We start from the raw sequence: 26,962 nt of genomic DNA, 5'->3' as shown, positions 1-26,962 counted from the left end.
CCATTCAGCCTCCCACCCACAGTCTCTTGATAGCCAGGAACTGGCTGAGTTTCCCAGGCACCGAGTGTTTGCTGAGCCTGTGTCTGCCCCGCAGCCCACTCAAGGCAACTTCTTTGCTGCTGCCCTGGCTGCTTTCACGCGCATATTTGCTAGGAATGTGCTGCTGATAAGTCATTTGCCTCTTAAAGGACCTCTGCAGAGCAGCAAGTCCTGGCCATTTCTAGTTTGAGTTGCTGCAAAACGGAAACTAAATTAGACTTCACACTCAGTGTTCCCAGAGTCAGCCTTGCACACACAGCTGGCCACCCCCGCCCCCTCCTCTCCACCCCCCGCCCAACGAACCAGAAGTGGGAGGTTCGGCTGCACCGAGTCAGCTCCATTAGCTGCCCATGAAGGGCTCCCCTCCTGCCTCCTCTCTGAGTCTCCAGGCAGATATTTCTAGCACCTGCTCCCAAGAGCCGGCTGTGAGTGTGCGCTCTGGCTCCGTACTTATTCCAAAGCACACGCTAAGTAAGAGAACCGTGTTCCTCCTGCGGGGCTGCTGCAGGGCCCCCTCTGTGGCCAGAGACAAACTCTTGATGCTCCGGAATGTCTTATAAACAGGTTGTGGCTTTTTTCTGGGTAGAGAAGTGGCCCTATCTGAGGCAGTCACATTTCATTTTTATACCAAAACTCACAGCTCTCTACCAAGGGTAATATAAATGTATTGAAATCCTTGACAAAGAGATAAAAACAAGAGAGGAGCCAGGGAAGTTCTTTGGGTGAAGTTAGCCTGCAAATCATCCCCAAATGAGAGTTAGCCTGAACTCAAAGCATCTTCCTACGGCAGGAAGAACTTGTTGCTTAATAAACACAAGCTGTTTGCATGCAGGGAGCCCTCGCCATCACACGCACGATCTCAGCATATCCCGATGACGACCATGCGAAGTAAGTAAGGGGCATCCCCACCTTACAGAGCGGGACACAGGGCCTCCTGCCGACATCAGCTGGGACTAGACTTGAAGTGTCCCGAATGCCGGCACCAGGCTCTTGTCACTGCGTTGTCACGTAAGAGACAGTAGACAGTGTCCCTGAGGCGGTGTCTGAAAAGAGCCACCTCGAGGTGCAGAGAAAGCAGTGGAGGTCTGGGTAGCAGAGGTGGTTCTCCTGCTGGCCAGGCAGAGGGGTGGGGGATTCGCAGGTGAGCTGCTCTAAGCCTTGCACGCAGCATGCTTTTCATTGGCATGTGATGGTTCTCATCAGCGTAGAACAGAGTTCCCCTCACATATAAGCTAGTGGGGCGTCTTCTACTCTGACTTTCTTGGTTAGTGAAGAAAACAGGAATTTTAATTATTTCTAGTTCTTTTTTTTTTAAATGCTCAACTTGTGCAAGTGGAAGTGGCCTTTCTTCCAGTGTTGTCTTCAAGGTTCTATGCAAGGAGGCCTGGGAGAGAAACATCCTTCTCAGAAAGCAGTCTTTTTCCTACAGTTCAAGCTTCTGCAGAGAAGGGGCTCAGAGTGCGTGAGACACCACTTCCGCTGCTGACTTTCATTCATTCCAGGGTCCGTGCCTGGGAGATAAAGAAATCGCCCAGGTTGCTATGCAGCAGAGAAGGTGCCACACCCAGGGGACAGAGGAACCTGCATGGACCTATGAGGTTCATCTGGGAGAGGGTGGACAAGGGACAGCAGAGTCCGGTTAGTGGACACTGAAGCAGCCATGTGGCTGGAGAGCGATGGATGCTGGGAATTTGGAAGGAGGATAAGGGAGGTGAGGGGGCCAAAGGGAAATAGTGGGAGTGGACATTCTTGCTGGAGGCCTCCAGGCTGCAAGGGAGGAGCTGGAGGAGGTGGAAACTGCAGCCAGCGCCTCTAGTTCAGATGGTTTGGGACACTTGCCTGGGAGAGGGCTAAGTAGGCGTCCTGTTGGGCTGTGTGGCAGGATCGACAGCAGGAAAGGGTTTCATCTTCTGCTGACCCCCCCGCCTGCCTCTGCCCAGAGGCTCCCCACCTGCCCTGGAGCCTCCTGGCCTCCCACCACCATGCCCCGCATACACCTTGCTGAACCATAAAACCTGGCAGTGAGAAGCTCTGGGAGGAAGTGGCACCACAGGGAAAGGGCTGGCTGGTGAACTGGCCTTCGCCTGCAGGCTAAGTAATGAGGTCTGTCCGGGGCCGGGGTCAGGGGGTCTGGCCCATGATGAGGACGACTGGCCCATCCATAGGTGACTCGGATGGCCTTAGAAGGTCTGGCTTTAGGAGAGAGTCCAGTCATAGCCCCGGCCAGCATATACCAGCCTTTTCGTTGGGGTGGGCGCTGAGCAAGGGCTCACTGTGGTGTGCACACGTGTGGAGGCGTGTGCACACACCCTTTGCTGGCTGCTTGGCGTTCTCTGAAGATGGCTTGTCCATGAGAGCCCTCAGCTCTCTCTGTGTAGCCTCGGTGGATTACCTGCCTGGGGCCAGAGAGACTGCGTTCCCAGGGCACACAGCCCCAGGTGGGCCTACTCTGAGCCTCCCTCCTTTTGTCAAGTTGAAGCTGACCCTGACACTGGCCGAGGGATCCCTAAACCCCTGCCCTTCAAAGGAGGCCTTGGGACCCCCACCCTCACACCAACCATCTTCTCCTCCCCTCCCGACCACCCTAGCTGTGTGCTGTGGTGGGGAAGCCTCCTGGCTCCTGCTCACTCTCTTGATAGCTGGGCCTATAGATCTGTGTTCCCACTCGGACCAAGGGTGAGCTGCGAGGCCCTACTCCAGGCAGCCAGCTGGTTGCCTGGCAGGAAGTGATGGGCACCAATGGGCAAGGCGGGGTCAGCCTATGTTAGCCCCTGCAGCGTTCTCTGGAAGCCAGCCATTCCTGTGGCTTCCTCAGGGCCTGTGACAATCAGGGCTGAATCAGACTGACCCCTGCGCAGCCCCCACCCTGGCCGGCAGTGTTTCCCGGGAGCCTGGCCATTGCTAACGGTCTCCCGCGCTGTCCTCAGCGGCGTGCCATCAGTGTCGCTCTGCAGCCCGAGCTGGAGCAGTGCCAGCCAGAAGCCTGGATCTGAGTTTGCGTCTCTTGGCATTGCAGTCTGGCTCCCTTGTTCTTTTTCAAACAAACAACTCGCATGGCATTTTTTTCCCTTCATCGATTAGCATTCGTTTTTAGTGAAACTGGGACTGCGTGTGCAGGCAGACTGCCTGGCTATGGTCCTGCTCATCTTTCTCAGATGTCTTCCCTTTCCACCTGGAGTCAGCTGCCTCCTCTCCCTCCCTCCCTCCCCTCCTTCCCTCCTTCCCTCCCTCCCTCTCTCCCCCGTCTCTCCCTCTCTCCCTTGCTCTCCAGACCCATTATCCCCAGGAGCTGGGATCCAGTCTCTCTGCCTGTGCTCGGGGCTTGTTGCTGTAGGGGTGCCCTCGTAGGTGCCAAGGACAGAAGTTTGCAGCTCCCCATCCTCCTTGCATTAGGCTGCTGTCCTAGGAGCGGAACTTGCCCCTCCTCAGGGTGGGTCAATTCTGGGTCACTCCCTGAATGTAGAGACTGTGTCTGGCTTGTCACCCTTACAAATCCAGGCGCTTGCTGAATGAATGAACAAAGAAAATGTTCTTTCGAGCTGAGTGGCTTAGCACCTGTGGTGAGTCCTTCCACAGCAGTGCTTGGAGGCTCAGGAGTGGTTAGGATCAGAACGAAAACCTAGGCCCTGCTGGGTGGCTCGGTTGGTTGGAGCATCGTCCTGTACATCAGAAGACTGTGGGTTTGATTATTGCTCAGGGCACGTACCTAGGTTGCAGGTTCAATCTCCAGTCAGGTTGCCTATGGGAGGCAACTGGTCAATACTTCTCTCTCTCTCTCTTCCTCTCTCTCTAAAAATCAATAAAAATGTATCTGTGGGTGAGGATTAAAAAAAACAAAAAACAAAAGAAAACTGACCACCCAAACCCAAGCAGGGGAACATCCCAAGGCCCAAATGCCTGGGCCGCATGCTCGCTGCCTGTGCAGGCACCGACACAGGCCTGCTCTCAGAATGTGCCCTGCAAACACTGGGGTCCCCAGCCGCTGCCGGGCTGGCTCATTAAGCTTATTAGGCGATGGCCACTGTTCCCCGCAGCCTGGACTGCGGGCGCATCTGGGATTGCCGGGACTGTGTCCGTGTCACGGGCTGGCCCGTCTTCTCCCTCCCCCCAGGTCTCAACTGTGATGTGCACGGCCTGCTTCTCGGTCAGGGGCTGCTCTTTTCTTGAACAGGTAAACCTTCGGGAGAGAAATCTCATTTAGTATATGTGCTGCCGAAGCCAACAAAGGAAGTAAACATCAAGTTTTTCTTCCTAGGAAAACAGAGGCTCATCATCTAGCGAAGCATTTCTTCAGGGTCATGTGGAAGGTCATCTGAGAGCAGAGGCTTAAGGATTAGATGTGAGATTCTAAGAGAGGCATCACTGGAGAAAACATAGCAGAAAAGACTGGGACGGAGGAGACTGGCCCCCAGCACTCACACACGCAGGCCCTCTCCCCTGCTATCCAGGAGCTGCAGCTACTGGTAGACAGGGACTTAACTTGACCCAAGCCAGGCATTATCAGGCCAAGGGGGTGGCTCAGGTCAAATCAGAGAGTGCCTCCCAAAGCAAACCTTGGTGAATCTGAAAGCTCTTTGCTTGTCCAGCCGTCACTTGGAGCGATGCTCTGGCCGTTGGTGCAGTAAGATGGCTGTGCGAGCACTGTGGTGGCATTTAGCTTTTCGGTCTCAATGAGAAACTGAAACAGTAGTAATGGCAAATGCAGGGTGGGGCAAAGGTAGGTTTACAGTTGTTTGTATAGAAAATAATACAATAGTTGATAAATAATTATACAAGAGTAAACTCTGTTTCGCATATTCACAACTGTCACCCTACTTTTGCCCCACCTGTATTTATACAGGGCTTACTCTGCACCAGGTTCAGATCGGAGACAATGAGGTTGATATTAAAATTCCCATTTTACAGATGAGGAACCTGAGGCTTACAGAGGTGAAGTCATTTGCCCAAGATCCTGGGGCCAGTAGATGGCAGAGCTCAGCTTCAAACCCAGGCATCGAGCTCCAGCATCTGGGCGCCCCACTGCCTGCTCTGTGCGGGGCGGGTGTGGTCAGCAGTGCCCGCATTCCAGCAGATGCGCACCAGCTTTTCTCGCTGTCTGTGTCAGACGCTTTGATAAACATTGTCTCATTTGATCCTCATGGAGAAGGAGGAATGAGTGTCACCTTCTTTGTTCAAAATAGTTTTTGAGTCTTGTATGTAGTTTGTTTTGTTTAAGGCGATGAAAGGCACAGTAGCTACACCTGTATGCATTTCCCAAAGACCCCGGAAAGAACTCGGCACACAGGCAGGGTTTCATTTTTTTTGCAGGCATCTGCGTCTGTTTATTTTTTTGAAAATGGTGTGTTAACTTTAATAACAAAAGGGTCACTAGGTGGTCACATCCTCTCCTGGTCATTCATACCCTCCACCCCTCCGATCCTCAGTGTTGGTTTTACAAAGGAGTGAAAAGCAGCCCGTGGGGACCATTATCCCTCAAACAGGGATCAGGACTCAAAAAGAGACACAAAACTCAGCTCTTCTTTCATTTAAAAAATAAAGTGGAGAAACTTTTAGGTTAAAAAAAAACACACACACAAAATATCCTCATAGCTGCCTCGGGAGTAGACCTTAATCCTTCCACCTGGAGAGATGCCTTCATACCTGCAGGAGGCCACGGACTAAAGCCAAACTGAGCCCATTCCTCCTTCTCTCTCCGGCTCTTGGGTGGCTTTTCTTAGGCCTTCCAGGGGATTTTGAGTGGCTCCGTGTCTGCAACTGTGGGGATGACCCGGGGACTAGAACAGGATGTGCCGTCTGTCTCAGGACCTGCTGACTTGCCCTCTTGGACTCCAGCTCTGATGCTTGGGGGGCGGGGGGGGGGGCGGGGGCTCTCCTCCTTCTCCTACAGCACAGTGTGGGAGAACAACGGGGCTGGCCCCGGTCTCAGTAGCTTCTCTGGTGGTGGTCAGGTAATGGTACCCTCTCCAGTTTCTCCTCCTCCTCTTCACTGGATTCCTCATCGTTTCTGTGGCCCGGCCAGAATGATATCAGACTCTCTCACCGTGAGTAGTTCATCGATGAACTCATCTACGTGCATCAGTTCAAACCTCCCATTTCGGTTCTGGCTCTTAATTCTTCTGTAGTCGTTGTGCAGAGGCTCCAAGTACTTGTAGTGGCTCCAATCAATTGCAGTGCCTGTTGGCCTCGTGTAAAGTGCTCCCAACATGTGGATATACTTGAAGTCTTCATTTTTTATAAACTCAACAATGAGCTCCTTCGCCAGTGGAATCTGAAGCATCCTCAAGGTCAAACACAGAAAGGGAGCTGGCTTTATGTTGCCACCGTAGGCACCTCCCACAAACCTGAACTCCATGGCTTCATTGACTACAAGTTCAGCCGTAAGTCCAAAGCCGTCCTCTTTCCAGTACTTGGGCTCCTAGATTCGTGCCTGAAGGATCTCGTCCACCAGATATCAAGGGTGGGTGCCGTGGATGCTGTGAGCATCCCGGACCCTGCGGTTCGTCGTTTTAGAACGCCTTCAGTTCTATTTCTGTCAGGTCCTTTAGTGTGTCATGTCCAGGTTAAAAAAATAAGTAAAAAAACCCAGTGAGAAAAGGAGAAAGGTGGGGAAGTCTCGTTTACATAGCTCAGGCGACCATCTTGAACTTGGAAATGTTGCACGGGTTCCTTACAGAGACCGCGTTGCGATGCTGATGGAATCCTGATTCTGTTTAACTCAATGGCTGGTGTTTTTCCCTCTGGTGAAACCAGTCCACTAGAAGCCTGTGGGTGCAGGGGGCAAGCCATGGCAGCCGGAGGTTACCCAGCTCAAGCAGTGTCTCCTTACCCACCTCCCACATGGAGCCATGACCATGAGACCGGTGACTGGAGCTTGTGACCAGCTCTTAAGGCCTTTTATCTGGAGGTCTCAGGGGAGGGTCTCAAAAGAACATTCATCAGCTTTCCAGGTGTGTCTCCTCAGGGTTGTGGCCTCTGCCGATTGGCTGGCGTCAGGGCAGGGGCTCATTAGTCCTCGTCGCTGGTCCTGACGTCAGCCATGGCATTGTCCTGCCTGGCCTTGCTGCTCTCTGGCCCTGCAGCTGAAACACAACTGAGGCCTAGATGTTATCTCTAGTTTGACCAAAACTTTGTCTGTGTGGTCAGTAGACTTGAGGCTTTGTTCCTATAATTATTTGATGCAGGAGTATTTCATTTTTTAAAACATCTTTATTGAGATAAATTTACATACCATAAAACTCATCCGTGTTTACTGTACAATCCAATGGTTTTATTATATTCACAGAACTGTGCAACTATCACTGCAATCTAATTTTAGAAGGTTTCCTCACCCCCAGAAGAAACCTCATGCCCATTTGTAGGCACTAATCCACTTTCTGTCTATAGATCCGCCTCTTCTAGACATTTCATATAAATGGACTAAATATAAACGTATGGCCTAGAGGGTCTGGCTTATTTCACTGGGCAGACATTCTTACAGTTCTTCTGTGTATCAGAACCTCATTCCTTTTCATTGTTGACCCCTATAGCATCCTATGTTCCACATTTTGTTCAACCATCTACCAGTTGAGGAAGATCTGGGTGGTTTCCATTTATTGGCTATAGTATCATTGTCTTTGGATGGAAAAAAAGTGGGTCTCAGAGATGTCTTGTACCTGTTACAGTTCAGTCATCAGTGGAGTCAGGCTAGACTCAGGCTGCTGACTCGCATTCATTCATTGACCCAAGCAAACACTTATTTTGCTCCTTCTGTGTGCCTGGCACTGGTCTGAACCCTGGGAGCCTGCAGTGAGCAAGACACAGAAGGCCCCTGTCCATGGGACCATCATTGCAGTGGAGGGAGACAATTAGCAAGCGAACAAACTTAAAAGTGTTAGGGACTGGTAAGTGTGCTATGAAGGAAATAACACGAGACAATATAAGAACATGTAGCAAGGAGTTCAAAATTTTTTCAGCATTTCTATTTTATTTAAACTTTTCTACATGCTTTCCCCAGCATTTGACATTTTTGTTTTACTTAAAGAATTATCCAAATAATTTCACTTCACATGGAAAATGTTCAAAGATTTGAGACAGAAGGAATGACTTTTATCTGTATACTTTCAAGACACACCCATGGGCTGCCTTGTGGGTGGGATGTGGCTGGTCTCCACATTGTGTGTATGTCCCTCCCCTATCCCTTCAGTCCCCCCACCCCCAACTCCACCTGAGAAGGCAGCGTCCTTTCCATTCCACAATTGAGGGCAGCTCAGTGGCCTCGGGAGCCTCCAGCTGAAACTGCATTACTGTGTGCAAGCCGATTACCCCAGATATCTGGCCATGTAAAAAGCCACAGTTTCACTCTTCATGAAAAATTAAAATCTTGTCCTGATCTGATGGAAGGAAACGGAGGAGGCAACGTGGGTGAACTCAGCCATTGTTGATCAGGCAGATGATGAACTACTCATTTTCTTGACTCAGGGGATCAATGGAGAACCTTAAAGAGAAAATCACGGAAGAAATTAAGATTAAATTTGCAGGCCTCTAATATTGGGAATGCATTCTAAAATTGCAACAAAATAAGGCTCTCTCCTGAAAAGGCATTATTTACCCCCTGCCTATTACCGCAGTTACAGATGCTCACTCCTGTGGTTCAAACCCAAGTCGCTGATAGAAGCAGACCAGAGACAGGCGACTTGTGTATCTCACCAGGAAACGTAGAATTTCAGATGAGCAGTCATGGTATTTTCAGACTGGTTGTGTGTACAGTCACCTCATAAATCGTGAGGATGAAGGTAGCTGTGTGAATCTAAGTCCATTTGGGGCCACAGCATACATTTTAAGAGGGGGGGGGAAATCATGGAATTGGTTATATGGTTAATTCCCACCTATTTTTTCATCAGTAAAATCTTGGAGGAACATCGAAGGTGGCTTGGGATTCAAGGGGCCTCGAATGGAAGAACATAATTTGCTCCCTAATGAAACCCGCTCCTGCAATCATATTCACCAGCATGAGACTGGGAAAGAGAAAATTGTCCCACTGGTGTTAATGGATTGGCATCTGTCTCAGATGCCATCGCTGATGCAGTCACATAAGCCAGACAATGGAAACTTTTCAGTAATTGAAGCACAAAGTAATATGAAATGTCTGCAATGAGAGGTGTGCTTTAGTACCCGCCAACAGAGTTATCACTTATCTGGGAAAATTTCTCTCTGAATTCTCTGGGAAAGTGGCACTTTTCAGGGAAGAAAGGAAAAGGATCTTGCAGCGTTTTGAAGATAAAGTTTAAAGAAGATGCTTTCAGTAACGTTGTCGCCTGAGCCAATTAAAATGCAGCTGGTCGTTCTCTCAGAGAAGAGAAGCAGACAAAACATTAAGGGGTCAAGTCTGCCACCCTGTACCTTCCTGAAGAGAGAAATACGGGAAACTGGGTAAAAGCAGGAACCCCACAAAGCAGTTTCATTCCCAGCTCTGGTACCAACCAGTTCTGTGGCCCAGGGCAAGCCACATATGTTCTCCAGCCTCAGTTTCCTCATCTGCAAGGTGGGGACTTACAAGCCCCGTCTCCACGGGTTTGCTAGGAGGATTCAATGAGAGGTATGAAAACCACTGAGCAGAGTAGTCAGCATAAGGTAGATGCCCCACGGAGTGGCAATCTAGTGGGTAGGCAGGGAAGGAGTGGAATTTGTTAGAATGGCAAGGAGAATCAGAGAGAAAAATGGTGGAGCTGCTTATTGGTCATTTGTGAGAAATTTGACGCCCTCTCCTGAGAAATCAGAGCAATATTTTTATAAGCCAGTTAAGCTATAGCAGATTTAAGGAATGTCTGTAACTCCCCCCTCCCCTTTCCTTCTTTCCCCCCTTCCTCCCAGCCTCCCTCCCTGATGTTAAGATTTTAAAAATATATATATTGTGGAATTGTTACATGATTTATTCTCACGGACAATTAGTGAGTCATTTGAACAGTTATTTTAAACAGGCTGAAACATAGTGGGTAAACATTTGCATATCAATGGCATTCCTCTGTTGGCTCCTTGAGCAGAGCGGTGGTGATGGCAGAACATGCAAAAATCTTCACTCACACAAATGGTTTACTAAGCACCCCCTGTGCCAGGCTCAGCCCAGGTGTGAAGACACTTTGCCAAAGAGGCCAAGGTCGTGGTTATAACCTTCAGGTGGGTCAGTTGGGTTCATGCTGATCCACCTGAAGGATCCCAGGACCCCAGCCCCAGGCACTGAGTGTATCTGACCCAGACTTCACTTGGTTCCTGACCTCATCCAGCCATTTCCTGGGGTTCACACTGTGGCGTGAGAAGGAACTTACAAACCAGTCTTCCAATTCTAGTTATAATATATGTGTATACATCGAAAGATCACTCAGAGGGTCCCACAGACATGGGGTCAGGGAGGTCCATTCTCCACAGAAAGGACAACCTCTGGCTCCTGAATAGAGAAACTGTGACGGGGGAGGGAAGGGGACTCGGGAAAACACGCCGGAAACGTTGGTGGGACAGAGACCTCTCTCGCCTCAGAAATTGGGCGTCGGTTGGTGAGGATGGCAGATTGGACATCCGACGTACTGTTTTCGGTTCAGAGTAAGTGGCTGGGCTATAAAAATTTCACAGAACCGTTTTCTCCGCCACCACTTCTCTCTCGCTAGCTTTCCTATCACTCATGAATATTTATGCCTTGTCTGCTTAAAATGCTTGGAGGGGGGAAAAACAAACTTTGTTCTCAATCTCAAATTATTCTGCGAGGTATAAGAGCATTGGTGTAAGATAGTAACAGTGTACTTTAGCTAAACCAAGTGCTTAGACCAATATTCATTTAGAGCCCACGTGGGCTGCATACTAACACGGAATGTAATAAGGTACACAGGAGATAAGGAAACGGAGGGGCCCTCCACAGGGTGCCGAATGGGCCGGCACACGGCTATCCGCTTCCTTCATGGCTTTGTAATCGAGCTTCGCTTCGCACAGCTTCCTTGAAGCTCAGTGACGAGGCTTCGGAAGGTCTGGGGGTTGATTCCATTTGGTTCAGACGCCCGTCAAGGCTCTTGTCTGGGTGCTGTGGCCTCGCTTTTGCCCCATGCACTTACCTTCTCCCACCTCCCTGCTGACCTCAAGCACCTTGGTTTTTGCCTCTACTCCTTGCCTTTTCTCTGCCCCTCCTTCTTCCCTGAACTCTGCCCCTGCCTACCCCCCCCCCCCCCACACTGCCCAGAGCTCCATGGGGGGAGCCTACTGACCCACACTCTTCTTGAGGTTGGATGGGGAAGGCAGTCCCTCCGCTCAGAGTTTCCAAAGGGTGGGAACCGTCACAGCCCAGAGCAGACCTGGCCCAAAGGGTGGGAACCGTCACAGCCCAGAGCAGACCTGGCCGGGAATGTAGATCATTCTCAGGAAGGCTTCTGACGTGGGGGCGGGGGGGGGGGGGACGGGGGGGCGGGAGCTGATTATGCAGACCACTCCAAATTCAATCTCCTGCTTTATGTTTATCGCTGGAGCCGGTGATGGAAGCACCGCCCGTTAATTCAGACTCGCCTATTACTTATTCTCTATCTAGAGGAAATAAAGAGAAACAATTACCTTGGTGTGACATTCTGCCATCTCTACCGAGCCACCTACCTGCACCTGGACTTTGCTAGCAGCAGAAAGAACGAGTTAGATGCTAAATATTTCAGAGGGAAGAGAGTAAGCAGGGCTATTGAAAATAAATTTAAAAGACCTTCATGTATTCTGGTCATATATCCCTGGCATAAAACTTCCCCGGAGATAAAATAGCTTTCTGACAGGAGGGCTGAGGGAGGGAGGGGCGGGGAGGGGAGACACTGGGAAACCCTCGCCCTCCATCTCAGACGCCGCGCCTCCTTTGTGAAGGCATCTTCGAAATGATTGACGGTGGCCTATTACCGCGGAGCCCTTTTCAATAAAGAATTTTAAATTACAAATGGCATTTTGTTGCGTGCCCTCCTCTCCCACCTGTTGGTAGTTAACTGGGGAAATCAATACAGTTGTTGTCTAAAGGGAGCAGGCATCTCCGGAAGTGAAGCCTGGAGCTTAGTTTCGGTTCTCAACGAAGACGCTCCCAACCCTCCGCGACGTATGTCTGCGAAGGCCGTGGCCATGGCCTGGGGCCGGCCTGGCCTGGACCTGAGGCGCACAGCCCCCTTGAGGCACGCAAACATTCCCTTTCCGTCTCTGGCCCTGTGGGAGCGGAGCATTGGGACGTTGGGACCGTGGATGGCTTAGGCTGCCCTGGGGACCCAGTGCGCTGTCTCCTCCCACGGAGGGTGGGAGTGAACACCATCAATTAAAATCACAGGACCACTTCAATGAGACAACTACCAAACTACAAAGAAATTGCTGTTCGTTTACTGCCCTTAGAGGAAGCTGCTAAGACACAGAGGAGAGACCATTTAGGAGAAACCATGGGTGCACCAGCCCTTTCCTGACCCTGGCATTCAGAATTGTCTCTCATTGCCTCAACCATTCTTGGCAATTAGGTGCGCTTTCCTTATTAATGCCAGGGCAGGGAAGCAGAAAATGAAAGCCCTTCTTCACAAATAGCTGCTTAATGTTGCAATGCCTGCCTCTAAGTCATGAACGCCAGGGAGGTTTGCCCATCCCTGAGCACGGAACGCCCTTGATGAACTGCTGAAGGGAATTATTCACACAGACAGGCAGACCCTGGCACTTGCCGCAGGCCTGTGCCCTCCCTGCTGCATGGGTGGGGCTGGGCGCGCTCCTTCGGGGCTAGAACGGAAGGGCCTGGCCCCCACAGAATCTGAGTCCGCCTTCCAGAGGTGCCTTGTTCTCCAGCTGGGCCCTGCACCCCTGCTGCCTCTCCCCAAATACTTGGTCCCCTCTACCCCAGTCCTTTCTCCTCTGGCGACTTGATTGGAGCTGCTGGGCATTGGGAGGGAGGGGTTGCAGGGGCCGTGGAGAGGCTGTGTGTATGTTTGTGTGTCCCATTCTGTAGTTATTAGTTGTCACTTGTTGTTACCTGTGCGTATGAGGCCATCCTAGATGCTGCACACCCAGGTCTCCATTACCAGGTGTGACGTGGGTAGCACTGAAGAGGGCTAGCTCTCCTGAGCCTCCCTGGACCGAGAGTGGGAAGAAAGTTCAGCAGGACGAGGCGAGGTGGAGCACATCACACCATCCCTGCAGCGTGTTTCTCTAGAAGACGTCTCCAGGGAAGCATGTCTAGGCAGCGGCATTGCTCTGGATGCAGAGGACTGGCCCGGCTGACCTCTTGACCCCATGACCACGTGGACAGCCGTCACCTCAGGCTGCCAAAGGTGTCCTTACCCAAGCATGCCTGGTCAGTTCGGATCTCAGACCCAGAGAGGCCACGGGAGGGGCACATGGCGCACAGCCAGGAGCACCCTGTCCAGCCCGTCAGAGCCCCGCAGACCCAGAGGTGTGGGGCTGCTTGCTGGCAAACTGCTGAGTGGCTAATGTGCCTTGACGTATCACTGCACAAAGCACACTGTTGATACTTTTCCCTTTTCAAATCCATGCCTCTCGCGAAGCATCCAAAAACGATAGGAACAGAGCACTGGATCACAACACATTGGACGGGCCAGGTTCTCTTCTCCAGAGAGGAAATAGCTGCCCCTCCTGGGAGGAAAGGTGTCTAAGGAAGCAGGTGGGGGAGGCTGGTCAGAACTGGAACTGGATGATAAACTCTGCGGAAGTCAGAGCAGCCCTTGCTGAGAAGGCAGGACCGCAGCAGAAGCTCCCCCCCCCAGCGTGGTAGTAGTGAGCCAGGCAAGGTGGGCAATGGGAGACAGGGCCCGGGAGGGCGGGCGAGCAGGAGCCACGGGCACTCTCCGCAGTCTGAGGGGCCTTGGGAAAATCACATTCCTGTTCCAGTTCTGGTTTATCCATCTCTAAAGGCGGGGGTTGGACTCAGTGACCAAGCTCTGTCCCTGCCATGCCAGCATTGGATGGCCTCCCATCATTGATCTGTAAGCTGATTCTAAAAGTTGAGGGCAAATAAATTACATTTATATTATTATGTCTATAAAAGTGTCCTCTGGCAAGTCAAATTACGTCCTAATATTTCACTTCATTCTCTGTGCATCCAGCACACTGACCCCTTGTTTCATGCAATGAAGACCTTTTTCTGGCATCGATTTCGGATAGATTCTCCTTTTTCACTCTCCATTACTTGCCTTTCACATATGCTCGCACTCATTCAGGTTACCTCTTTTGTCATCAGCTGTCTCTTCAGCCTGAAGTCCTCTCTCTTGGAGCCTCTGTTTCTTGACTCAATCTAGAACATCCTTTTAGGTTGTACCACTCTTTCAGGATATCCTGGCTTTTCCTTTCTTGGCTGTTCACCAATGAATGTTCTTCCAGAATGTCTCTAAATCCCTTGCTCAGTGAGGGTAGCTCTCCCATTCTCTTCATTTCTATGTGATTTATTCTTCCAACGTCATTTTCATTGAGACTCAGGAGGAGGAAGAAATGCGTGTGCCTGCCCTGTCGCTTTGAACCCTCCTCTTCTGTTCAACCTGCTTGGAAGGTCTGGCCTTCTGGTATTAGCACTTGGCATCTCAGGCGTCAAATGCCCAGAATAAAACTGTTCTATCCCCTCTGCCAGCCCCCAGATGTAGCCACTTCTCCCGGCCATGCCCGGCTCAGAGAACAGCACTAAAATCCACCCACTTGTCAAGTTGGAAGACTGAGTCATCTGCCATCCCTCCCTTTTCCACCTCCAGCATCAAGTCCACTTGGCTCCACCTTCTGTATTTGTATCTGAAATCTGTCCACACCTCCAACCCCCATTGCCACCAAGTTAGACAAGCCAGCCCCCTCTCACCTGAATGACCCTCATCCCCTCGCACTGGTTTCCCTCCTGCCAGGCTTACCCCCCACAAACCATTCTTCCCATGGCAGAGTGAGCCACCTAAAAGGTAATCCCAGCTCCCCACTCCCATCGCCCTTTCAAGTCCCCACCAGGCCCTTCTGCGTGAGCTAGCCCCTTCCTACCTCCCAAATCTCAGCGTGTCCCCACTCTTTTTTGCCTCTGGGCTCCAGACACTCTGGCCTCCTCCAATGACCATGCTCCCCTTCCCCTGACTCTGCACAGCACCCTCTTTCTCATTCTCGGGCACTGAGTAAAAGTCCACTCCCTCCAAGTGGGTTTCGCCCCGCTATTTCTTCCTTATGCTCCTTGCCTGTTCATTTCCTCCACAGCCCTTACCCCATTTGTGTGTGCCTGCAAACAGCTCGGATCATGATGTGTTTACTGGTTTATTGTTGGGTTGTGCACTGAACCCCCCCACCCAGAGGACAGGAATCAGACTGGCTCTCTCCTTCAGCGGGTTCTCAGCCCCTGCCGGGTGCCTTGGCAGGTGTGCCCAGGAGAGGCTCAGCGTGGGTGGTCTCAGCCAGCCTTTGGTCATGGGCTGGGTGATGTCTTCTCCTGGACGGATCTCTGGCAGATTCCTGACTCCATTGCATCTCTGACCACTGAGCTCACCTTCCTCAGAACTGGAGATGCTGGCTCTCCCGGAACAGTCACTGGTGTGTCATTCTGCCTTTTCACAATCTGGTCCCAGCTGTCTTTCCCACCTTATCTCCCTCTGCTCTGCCTCTGGCCCTCTGCCCTCTGCCCCTACCAGCCACCCTCAGACACGTCTTCTGCCTTCACACATCCGTGCACTTGTTCAGCTTATGATGCCCTCTCTTCCATGCCTACCTTTCACATCCTGCCCATGCATTAGGGCCTGGATGGAATGCTACCTCCTCGGGAGGTCTCCTGAACCCCCACACCTGTATGGACTCTCTCAGCTCTTCCCTTGTGCGTCTCGATATAACTCATAGGTCATCCTGCCCGGCACCTGCGTGTTGGTTGGGATGGTGTGCTACCCACACTGAGCTGTAAGGTCTGAGAGAGGACGTTGGTCATGGCCGCCCTGCCCACCAGGAGCCCCTTGGTGGACATTGCACCACAGGGGTAGATGTGGGGAGCTTTCCCAGTGCTGGCGCCCAAGCATCTCAGGGCTGGCACCTGGACATTAGGCCTGGGGTGTGGCCTACTGAATAGTGAAGCTGGTGTGCAGTGCTATGACGCTAACGTGGCTCCGCCTGTAACAGGCGGGGAGTCCACAGCGTTGTGCCCTCTGCCGTAGCAGGCAACTTGAGTAAGGCTCTCTGAGAAGCTTCAGGGAGCCTCAGTGAAAACTCTCCAGCGTCCTTCCCTCAGAGCTCTCCCTCGTCCTGCTTATTCACTGCCTCGGGTGAGCCAAGATACAGCCGTCTTTCCCAGCCGCCCTGGCCTGGTGGTCCCCGGGGACTGGTCCTGCTCAACAGGACGGAGTCATCTGCAATTCATGAGAGACGCCCGGGCAGGGACCGCCATGGCACTCGGGCAAGGCCGATGGCGCCCTTGCTGGTGCAGAGCTAGTGTGCTGGGTGTGAGCTGGTGGGAAGCATCCGTCTCTTATTTCATCCTCTCTGCAGAGGAGCTGTGCAGGACTGCGCCGTGAGCGCCTGGCACCCGCACCCCGTCTCTTGCCGAGACACCTGCCTGTGACAGGACGGGCAGAGTGCCCCAGAAAGGACGGACCTGGAAGGAGCCCGCCAGGCCCTCCTGCAGGGTGTTGAGGCTGTTCCCTGTGCGTGCCCCGTTCTGAAGGCAATTAGTCTAATTGCTTTTGTTATTTCAGAAAACAAATTAAACCACCCGAGTGTTTCAGGGCAGAAAAGCATCCACAGTGCAGTGTAAGAAGCATTTCAGGAGCGTTTAGTTCACAGCCAGCAATGCCTGAACAGCAGGCAGAAAGCAGGCTGAGGGGCAGGCACAGGAGGCCAGCACCTGGTGAGGTGAGCCGCCTGCCCGTGGGGGGTGAGTTTGGGGGAAGTCTCTACTCCTGGCTGTCCTGCCTGCAAGGTCGGCGGATTCCATGTCCCCCTGCCCACCCCGCCCATCACTGACTGGGCTCAGGCTCGTCCTCTGTGGCGAGAATCAGTAGAGCAGCCACCAGCTGGGCTCCCTGTCCTCCTTGTGCCCTCCTCATGGCTACCACAGGGGCTGCCGGAAACTCAAGTAGCACCGATTGGAGACCTGCTTCACTTCTGAACAGCTGTGGCTTCCTGTAGGCAACCGGTCAACCCTTCACATGGGGAGCCAGAGGCCCAGCCTGCCTGCATGCAGGCCTTGCAAAACCTTCTCATTTCCTCATGCTTTTGCTCTGCGCTTCATGCTGCTGAGCCTTTGTCCCAGTGGGGCGGGGTGCACCACACACACACACACACACACACACACACACACACACACACACACCTGCCTGTCACCCTAGACTGCCCCCTCAGCCTGCAGGCCAGGCACCCTTGCCTTGTGAGCCTTCCCTCCCCTGGTGGGAGGAGCCAGGTACTTTCCTCTTTGTGCCCCTGGGCCTAGGGCTGATCTCACGTTCATGCTGTGTTGCGTCCATTTGTCTCTCTGGTGCCCTCACCAGACTGTGAGCAATTGAGAGAGGAGGGGCCTCGCCTTGTTCGCTGTGGTCCTAGCGGATGGCAAGGGATCTGCACTCAGAGATTTCGGTACCTGCTGGCTGAGAAATGGGTGGGTGGGCGGATGGATGGACAGTGGATGGATGAGCAGCCCTGAGGATGGGTAAATGCTCTTGTCCCAAGGAATTCTTTCACCTTAACCTTCTCAAAATCAGGGACTACCCCAGGGAAGAGAGGGGTGGGGTGGGGGGACCCTGGGACTCTGGGGGTCGCCCGGAACCACCTTTTCCTGTGTGGGAGGCACATGTGGTGAGAACCTTGTTCAAAGAGTGTGTGAGCAGTTTGATGATGGAGGCCAAGTCCTCCTTCCTCCCACTCAGAGCCACGTGAGGCACACAAGTTAGCCTTTCTCCCTGTTACATCGCCCGAAAGCGTGCAAATCCAACTCAGCCTCTCTCTGAGGCGCTAGATGCCTGGCTGGCATAGGGTGGGGGTCGGGTCTCTTGGACGAGCTAGCCACCCCGTTGGGTCCCCATAGGAGGGCCCTGCAACACAGAAACACCCATCTTTTTAAAGTTGCCCTTGATGATGTGTTGAAAAAACAGAGAGGGTGTAGCCGGAAGGTCTGCTCTGTTCCCAGGACCCTAGTGGCTCTCAGACCCAGGACACAGACCGGCCCCAGAGCCACTGAGAAGGCGTCTTACGTCAGCCTTGGGCCCCACCCAGTCCTGGGGAATCAGAATCCCTGGGTGGGGTCCAGACGGGTACTTTAAACGAGCACCCCTGGACTTTCTTATACAAGGGAAGGCTGACACTCATTGCCTGGGGGATTCCACAGGTGGAAGGATTTTAAATGACAGAAACCTGAATGCAGGCACCCCCCCCCCCTCCATCTGGGTCGCCCCAGCCTGGCCCTTGGAAACCCACCGAGAGTCAGCAGCCTTCGCCCCTGCTCTCTGATCTGCTTCTCCTGCCTCAGCAGAAAGGCATCCTGCTCCCCACATCCTCCCAACTACCTTGCGTCTTCAACCATCGCTATAATTACTTGGAAACGCTGCATCCTGGTTGGAATTTATTTTAGTCACGCTTGTCTGCATGCCAGTTTGCCAGACGCGTCATTAAGGTTTTTCTCTTCCCGCCTGCAGCGGGCTGCATTGTCCGTCCATTCAGGTTCACACCGCTGCTGTCACTTGGGCCAGCCCGTGGCCCAGGTCCCATGCCAGGCCCCGCTGGAGATGACATGCCCCTCAAGTGGCAGGGGGCACTTTCCTCCACACAGCTGGGCCAGCCCATGGGCTTCTCTGTGAGAGGCAGGTCAGGGGGTGATCTCGCGAGTCCCTTCCCCGAGCAGCAGGGGTGGGGGTACGGGACGCTGTGCGGGGTCACTTGTGCTGGAAATTCAGGCTCTCTGCTGTGCTGGTCTGCCTCCCGCTAAGTCCCCCACTGCCCCCTACGCTTCAGCCCCCACTGTGGCTCAGTCCCTGCTGGGGCTTCAGGGTGTGTGGCTCGGGACCTGCCCTTGGGGCCTGCACTCTCTGTTTGGGGAAAACGCAGCGCACACGGAGTGACACTGAGTAAAACAGGACAGCGCGAGGAGCATTATTCATTCTCCCACATTTAAATGGAACAGAATCGTGGCCTCAAGGAGCTCAGAGGAGATGAATGTGGGCAGAGCCAGGTGGGAAGGGCATTGACAGGCGAGGTGGGAAGTGGAGTGGGTGCTCGGCTGGCAGTAATGATGGCAGAGGAGGGAGCGAGCATGGCCAGGGCACAGGCCAGGGGATGCCAACGTGGGGGCACCTTTCAGGGGCCGACAGTGAGAGGCCAGACTGCCCTTGGGCAAAGGATCATTTCACCAGGTGGAGGAGAATGCCCAGGGGTGTGGGTTAGTGCACAGGCGGTCCAAATTAAGGCAGGTCATCGAAAGGCTTGATTTAAATTTCTTGATCCATCAGCTATGCTTTGTGGGAAAACATAAAACATAAGAAAATGAGCTCTTCTTTCACATAACCTTTGAGAATTTCTCCCTCAAACTTGGCAGGTGGGTTGACTTTTTCCCTGGCTCCTGGCCCCAAAGTTCCAGTCCCCCCCTTTTCTGCACAGCAGCCCCTGTCTCTCCTGATGCACACGGGTCCCTCAGTGGAGGGCAGGTGGAGGAGAAGGGGAGAGGGAGGAGAAGATGAGGAGGAGGGGAGGGGAGGGGAGGGCGAGGGGGAGCAGGAGGGGAGGGGGATGTGGGCCGGGGCTGTGGGCCAGCGAAGGCCAGGCAGCAGCCCTGGTGCTTCCGCCACAGCAGTCACATGAGCTGGCCCCACAAGACTGGCCCCTCCGGTGACGCTTTGTTGTAAAACTAGTAAATGATTTTCTTTTGTGAAAGAGAGCCTGGGTTACAGTTCAGTTTAGGGTGTTTGGAGGTGGAGGGACTGTCTTCCTCACTATTTAACCAGAAAAACTCTCGGAGAAGAATGGTTCTGTCATTGGGGAATGAAGCTACCTTAACGTCGGTGATGTGGGCTGTTCCTGGGACCCTGACCCTGCGCCTGGCCTGGTAGATTCACCTCAGGCAGCAGAGGCAGGTGCTGCGCTGCGGGCTTCTGTGTGGATGCGGGAGAGGGGGCACTTCCACACCCCCATGCCAGTGTGGGGAGCAGAGAAGCCAAGGGGAACATTCTCGGGACCTGGAGCTGTGAGACGGTTGCCATGTGCACGTTTAGTGGCTGTCCCGGTGGGAATGATTGGAACTGAATCAGAACAAGGGACCCGTGCAGACCTGGTGGAATTGTCTGGAACATGAAGGCTTGGGACGGCCCTGCAGCTAATGGGTGATGCAGGTAGAGAGGTCAGTGCTTGCCTGCCAACCCCCGCCTGCCTTTTCTGGTCTTTCTACCCTTACCTGCCTTCAGGTGCTCAGTACCTAAGTCGAGTCACTGGCTGCCTGGTCCCTTTCTCATGCCACAGCCCCGACTTGGTGGCATCTGTGCATGGCTCGGGACCAGGCCAGATGGTGTGTGAACGTGGAGACCATCGTTTGCTCCTCATAAGGGGGTTATGTGCTCGGCAGGACCCTTCCTGCACCCCCGCAGACGCTCAGAGCTGGCCTCATCCTGGCTGGGATGTGTGCTCATGGGAATGGGTAATTATTGTCTAATTTTAACATCCAAGGTCATTGGATCTTTTCTTTTTAAATGAGTTGGGGAGGGGTTCTCAAATGAAGAAAACATATGAGATTCATTACCCAAACTGATCAAAGGCATAACAAATCATCTAAATGGTATGACATGCTTAGATATGAATAAGCGTAATGGTGAATAGGATTGAGCACCAGCCGTCTCCAGGAGCACTGGTGTGACATACACAAACCCCCAGGCTTGTCTGGTCCATCATCGGCAGGTTTGTAACCACAGAATTTCTTTGGAAATTTAGATTGATTCATTGATTGATTTTTGGTTTGAGGAAAACCAAATCTGCATTCATCTCAAGATGTTTTAAGGACATATTTGCAACAACAAACGTTGGTGAACTAAACCTGGGAGATTACCCTGTGGAGCTGATATGTGGAGCAGGAAATTGGTCATTGCCCCCGTAATCTACTTAAAGAATCGAATTAAGTCCCCTGCAAGCACCCAAACTGCTGAGGATGTGAGAATCACCCCGTTGTTCTTGAAGAACCAGCGCTGAAGTCATCAGTCTGCGATGACAGGGAGGATGGGTGGCAGGGTCCAATATTGAGACATGGTATTAAAACCCACACTCGTATGGCATTTCCCTCCGGATTAGACACTTTAATAGCAGAGCAGCGTTGACAGGCGAACGTATAGATGAATGGATGCTTGTGAGTAAGTGATTTGTGCAAGCAGTCCACAGTTCTCAGGAGGGTTTTGTTCCCAGCAGACTGTCGTCTGTGGTGAGGCTGTTTTGTGGACTTTGGGAAACTGAAATGCAGTTTTCCACAGGCATATTCCCCAGAATGGGGTTGATTGATAGACGAGCCTCCAAAACTTTATTCAAGCCTTAATGTGGTTAAAAATACTCCACAGAGCCCTGGCCAGCGTTGCTCAGTGGTTAGAGCATCGGCCTGCTCACCGGAGGGTCACGGGTTCCATGCCCGCTCAAGGGCACATACCTCGGTTGCAGGTTTGATTCCTGGCCCGTGCGGGAGGCAACCAATGAAAAAAAATCCCCGCTTCTTGCATGAGGATTTTAAAAAAAATACTTCCCACAAGTGGTTAATATCAGAGAACCCACTGTCATGCGTAAAACAGTAACATCGAAGAGGAAGTCGTGTTTTTGTGGGTTTTTTGATTGGTGTAACTTTCAGGGCGTTGAGAGGCTGACCTCAGAGCACGCAAGGCCGGGAGGGTTTGAGTGATAGTTGAGTCCAAGCCCCTATTTGCCAAATGAGGAAACGGAGTGTCAGAGGCACAGAATCTGGCCTGAGTCACACAGCCAGCGGGTTCGACTAGAACCCAGGCCTGCCCCGACCCAGGGGCTAATGCCTGTGGCAAGTTTCCCAAGAGGCTGTCAGATACAGCCAGGGTCCTCCAGGGTGTGTCGAGCCCCATTGGATGTCTCTTATTCCCAGGTTCACTATAAAATATGTCCTGTTCCTTTTTTAAAAAATGGAGACGGGGCCTAGGACTACGATTAGACTCTCGAGAAATAGAGCCCACAGACAAAATGAAGAAAGAAGAAATGTGTGTTCACGTGGGAAACAACAACCAGCTCTGAGGAACCCAGCTGTGAGAAGGTTGGTCCCCGAAGGCGGGAGCAGGGCTTTGCCTGAGAGCCACAGAGGGCAGGCAGACCTCCCCACCAGGGGGCGCTGTCACCTCCACTCAGCCTCGTAGCCCTCATTGGAAAGAGCGCTGGCATAGGACCATGTGGCCGTGATGGGAAGGGGGAGAGTGTCACGTGAGTCCTCAAAGGAAAGGGGAGATGGTCATCCAAAAACATAGTTCCCTAGTCCAGGGGGTATAACCCGGAGCACATCGAGGCTAAAACAAGAAATAAAAGCCAAAGTATTTCATGTCGCTAAAGTTACCGCTGACATTCAGTCTGAACCTGTCCCACTCATGACCACACGGTGCCCTCTGTCCCAGAGACAACCTCAGACTCCAGAAACCCAAGGGAGTCTTCCCTCTTCTGTATGACCCATCGTCTCAGGATAGCCACTGCTTGAGGACAAGGGCTGTCTTGTTTTCTTTTTAACTCTCTTTGGTCCACTCATCAGAGGTTTGATGATATCTATTGATTGAATTTCCTCAGGTTTAAGGTAGATTTCTCAGAACAAAACAATATTTTAGAATGACAAAATTTAATAATTTAGACTTGAAATTTTAGAGCATGTTCATTTTTGTTATTTCCATCCCTGCTTTCCTTTGGTAACCATCAGCTTGTTCTCCATATCTGTGTGTCTGTTTATATTTTGTTTTGTTTGTTTATTTATTTATATTTTAGATTCCACATATAAATGAGATCATATGGTATATGCCTCTCTCTGACTTATGTCACTTAACATAATGCCCTCTAGATCCACTCATGTTGTCACAAGATTTTGTTCTTTTTATGGCTGAGTTATATTTCATCATAAATAAGTACCACTCCCTTATCCATTTATCTGTTGATGGACATCTAGGTGTTTCCATAGCTTGGCTATTGTAAATAATGCTGCAATGAACACAGGGGTGCGTATATCTTTCTGAATTAGTGTCTTTGTTTTCTTTGGGTAAAGGAAGCACATGTTTCTTTAAAATCTAGAATTTATGATCTATTCATAATCACATTTGGTTGTCCCGCGTATTGAGCGGCTCTTGCTATGGTATCAGTTCCACGAGCAGGTCTTGGCAAGGTGGTTACTGATACACCAAGGAAACGGGAGAAAAACAGTGGAAACCCCTCAGTTTCCGGAAGCCTGCCAGCTGAAAGGACCTCGGAAGGGTTCAGCCTCCTGCACCCCCTCATTGGAAGTGGTTGGGGCCTGTTGGGGGACAGGGAGTTGACAATGCTGTTCCCCTTAGAGCAGTGGTTCTCAACCTTCCTAATGCCACGACCCTTTATACAGTTCCTCATGTTGTGGTGACTCCCGACCATAAAATTATTTTCGTTGCTACTTCATAACTGTAATTTTGCTACTGTTATGAATTGTAATGTAAATATCTGATATGCAGGATGTATTTAGGCGACTCCTGTGAAAGGGCCGTTCGACCCCCAAAGGGGTCGTGACCCACAGGTTGAGAACCACTGCTCAGAGGGGCAGAGATCTGAGCTGTCCATCAGCACCCACTCCACTTTTGACTCAAGGCATCAGAAGCTGGCTATCGAAGTTCCCCTCTGACTCTCCTGCCCGCCCCGTCTAGAATATGTGAAACTGACCTCCACAGTTCATGTCCTTCCGTGTCCTTCCCAGCAGGCTGGCCACGGCCTAAGCACACAGCAGGTTGTTCAGAAACCCTCGCTGAAACATCTAAAAAGTTGCAGGTTTCAAAGCATTGGACTCTTCCCACCCCCACTCCCACTGTGTGTTTGATGATAGCACCCCCGCTGATAACAGCCTTCGGCGACGGCCCTCATGACTGGCCAGCAGTGGCCCATCGCCTCGGGCACACCCCTCAGGCCTGGTCATCCCCACTTCACAGCAGGGCACAGACTCGAGGACAAATGTCTTGCCAGATGTGGGGAGGCCAGGATTGCAACCCCAGGGCACCTCTCCGGAGTCCCATGAAGGAAAGCCCCGGCTCCCTTGTGAAATATGTGGGGTAGGACACTGCCTTAGCCCATGTCAAGACTCACTTCAAGCTGGGAGGGAGACAGGCGGGAAGGGGAGGCACGGCGGGCTGTCCCTACCCCAGAAGCCTGGCGAAGCACATCTGTGTTTCCGCTTGAGTGTCCTGGCTGGGATTGTAAAACCCTAGGCCGATGCCTCAAGGCTTCCATTACTCAGTTCTTAAGGACGAAAATCATTCTTTTCTATTTATACATAAATAACTGTTTTCTTGAGCAGGCTCAAAGAAATGAAACACAGATTGAAATAATGTTGAAAATGTTTACCTATTTCCTCTCTGAGGACATCAGATTAGCCCTTTCTGTGGGCGGAATATGTAATCTGCGGGGAGACAATATCATCCTTTTGATCTTGCAATACATTTTTCATATCTTTGCCGCAAAAGCTGATTAGTATCGTGACATTTTTAAACAATGACTGTTCGCGGTGCGGAATGGGGAGGGAGAGCTGAGCTGAACGTATAGATAAATGGCTGCTTGTCGACGGCCAGGCTGCGGGAATGAATTTCCCTGTGTTTCTTTTGCTCGGTGACATTGGCATTAACCCCTTCATCCCAGGACGCAGTCTTGTGCACTAATTGGAATCTGATGCTGGGCTGTACGAATTGGCTTCTCCTCGCTCTTATGCGGAGAACCCTTGATTAATGGCCTCATCCACTCCTTCCAAGGTTGCAGTGCCCCTTTCTCTTCTGGAAGTTAAAGGACCCTTGATTAAATGGCAGAAGCGGATTGAATGGGCACATGTGTGAGGAAGGGCTTTTATAAACTGTGCAGGGCCACGCGGACTGGAGATGCTGAGGGTTCCTTTGTAGATGGCGCCCATCGGCAGACGACACAGGCGGCCCCTCGGCATTTGATGGGCCGGCGGCCCTGGCTCGCTAACATGGAAACTGACATTTCCAAAAGGCTCCTGCGCACCGCGCTCGCGCGCCTCCCTTCAGAGCTTTGCAGCCTTTCAAAGGGAAGGCATCAGATAAAGGAGAAAGCAAATTTCAAACGTCCCGTTTCATTTTGGCTCCAGAGAATTTTGTTTGTGTGGGGGAGACGGCCAGGTTCTCTGTGGGCCGGGTGCACCCACCTCCGGAGGCCCGGGATGTCCTGCCCAGTGCCTGAGAACGACCAGTGCCAGGCCAGGGAGCAGCAGCGGGCGGGCCGGAAGCCACCAGCAAAGGGAAGGTTAAGGCTGCCGAGCTGTTTGCAGCTCCGTGGCACGCGGCTCCTGCACCAGCCCCTCCTGCAGCAGAAATAAAATTCCCTGCAGCCACAGGGGGGGAACAGATATATCATGAATACATTTGAAATTGTATTTCCTTCTCTTTCTTTCTGCCTTTCTTCTTGTTCCTTCTTTACCTCCCCACCCTGGGAACAATGTTACAGAAAATTGTAAGTTGTAAATTCCGACCCAGGGCATTTACTCTGTCCTGGCTAAGCTGCCTGTGAATGCAGTTGCCCCAGTCATATTCAGGAGGCTGTCAGCGAGTCCACGCACCATGCAGGGATCTGAAGAGCAAACACAGGAAGTCGCCAGGGCAGAAGTGGAGCCACAGGTGGGCAGAGTGCAGGGCGGCTGGGGAAGAGGGCCCCCCCCCACACACTCCCCCCGCCCCCACCCGGCTCTGCGAGCAGCAGGCTGTATGCTTGTGGTGCATTGCAACATACAATGGGGGCTCGAGTCGCAGGCGCGGCACACTGGGGCCTTGTTCCCTATGGGGCGCCAAAGCTGCCCAAAGGAGAACTGAGGCTTATGTAGCTTATGGCTCTATTGATATTGTACTCTGACCCCTGACAAGTCTTTCTGGGGTAAAGAGAGAGAGAGAGAGAGAGAGAGAGAGAGAGAGAGAGAGAGAGAGAGAGAGAGAGAGAGATATTGATTGATTTTCCCACTCTTGGGGCCTGACCCAGTCTCAGTGACTAGCAAGAAAGGGTGGTCTTGTAGCTGATGGACATAGAGCTCTTCCACGGAGTCATGAGAAAAGCATTTTGGAGATCCGGCTGTGGAGGAAGTCCAGCCTTGTGTGCACCAAGCCCAGAAGAAGGGCCAGGGCCCAGAGATGTGCCACTACCCGGCATCAGCAGGGCGTCCGACGCTGCCGTAGTTCAGTTCAGCCCACGCCAAAGCGTAGAGCAGCTCTCAGCCTTTGCCTTCCCACTCCTCTCCCAAGACCTCGAGTGTCATCTTCTGCTGTGGAAACCTCCTTGAGTCTGGTCTCCACCGACAGAAGGCCTCCCCAGGGTCTCCCTCTGCGCGCTCCCTCTAGCCGGCCTCCTTCCAAGACCCTGCGCCCTTGGCCTCCCCCGGTGAGGTCTGCAGGCCCCGCCCCTTCTAAAAGGCCCAGTTCATTTGAAAAGGCAATCAACTTAGGTGCAGAAATCTAATCAGCGAGGAGCATGTGCATACATGTTTGAAAAACAAATGTCTCATCTTTTGCTGTGTTAGCAGGAGCAGCTGCAGGGTGTCTGTCACCTTCAACCAGAGGTTGGGGGTCCAACGTCCTCCCTGTTCATTCCTTTGGGTTAAGCATTTCCTGCCTGTTATTTTCTTGGGAAACAAAGATACCTCTCGAGACAATATGCCTGGCGCTTTCATAGGACGAGTTGATCTGTAGCAGGGAAACTGGGAAGTACAGAGGTGAGGAGCCTGGGAAGGTGAGGGAGTTGAGAGGAAGGAAGGCGCAGTGTGGTTGCTGAGGGACCC

The 26,962-nt window shown here is 52.2% G+C and overlaps 1 protein-coding gene and 1 pseudogene across 1 annotated transcript in view; one reads left to right on the top strand and one right to left on the bottom strand.

Moving 5' to 3' along the window:
• Positions 1–6,892, bottom strand: part of LOC132234422 (pre-mRNA-splicing factor 38A-like) — a 40,532-nt pseudogene extending 33,640 nt beyond the window's left edge.
• The window catches only part of FSTL4 (follistatin like 4), a 324,334-nt gene that overhangs the window by 90,397 nt on the left and 206,975 nt on the right, over positions 1–26,962 (top strand). The gene's annotated exons all lie outside the window — the stretch shown is intronic.

This window comes from Myotis daubentonii, chromosome 5 (assembly GCF_963259705.1).
Source record: "Myotis daubentonii chromosome 5, mMyoDau2.1, whole genome shotgun sequence".
Classification (NCBI taxonomy): Eukaryota; Metazoa; Chordata; class Mammalia; order Chiroptera; family Vespertilionidae; genus Myotis; species Myotis daubentonii.
The sequence above is the reverse complement of the archived record's forward strand: the minus strand, read 5'-3'. Positions and strand labels throughout refer to the sequence as shown.